The sequence below is a fragment of the Lycium barbarum genome, chromosome 7, assembly GCF_019175385.1.
Source record: "Lycium barbarum isolate Lr01 chromosome 7, ASM1917538v2, whole genome shotgun sequence".
Lineage (NCBI taxonomy): Eukaryota > Viridiplantae > Streptophyta > Magnoliopsida > Solanales > Solanaceae > Lycium > Lycium barbarum.
The window spans coordinates 96,724,606-96,725,077 of NC_083343.1; positions in this window are offsets into that span (position 1 = coordinate 96,724,606).

Consider the following 472-nt stretch of genomic DNA (forward strand, 5'->3'; position numbering starts at 1 on the left):
TTTGTATTCTCTTTTTAGTCCCAGTTGTAGCCTTCGTGACTTAATCTAGATACCGGTGTGGTGGTTAGGAAGCGTCCATTCAAATTAGTAGCTTGTTGAAAAAAGCTCTATCGTGTTAATTTCAGGCATAATCATCTAATAAAAACTACTTATGGCAATGTTATTTTCTATGAGAGTTGCTCTCTTTATTCATATATTTTAGGAAAAATCACTACAACATTGTAGACAATAAAATTCGCGTCGAGAAAATAATAATCAAGTCAGCAAAATATCGCAACAATCTTTGTATTTAATTTCAAAATATGAGTGTTACAATCTCTATGATTCCTCTGATTCGTCTTTTCAACAATAAATTCAAGGGCTTTTGAGTTTGGTCTTGAACTTGATGGATTTAATCTTAACTTGGACTTGAATTCAAGGGCTTTTGAGCTTGATCTTGAATCCACGTCTGGATCTCTAGAACTTCTAGAGA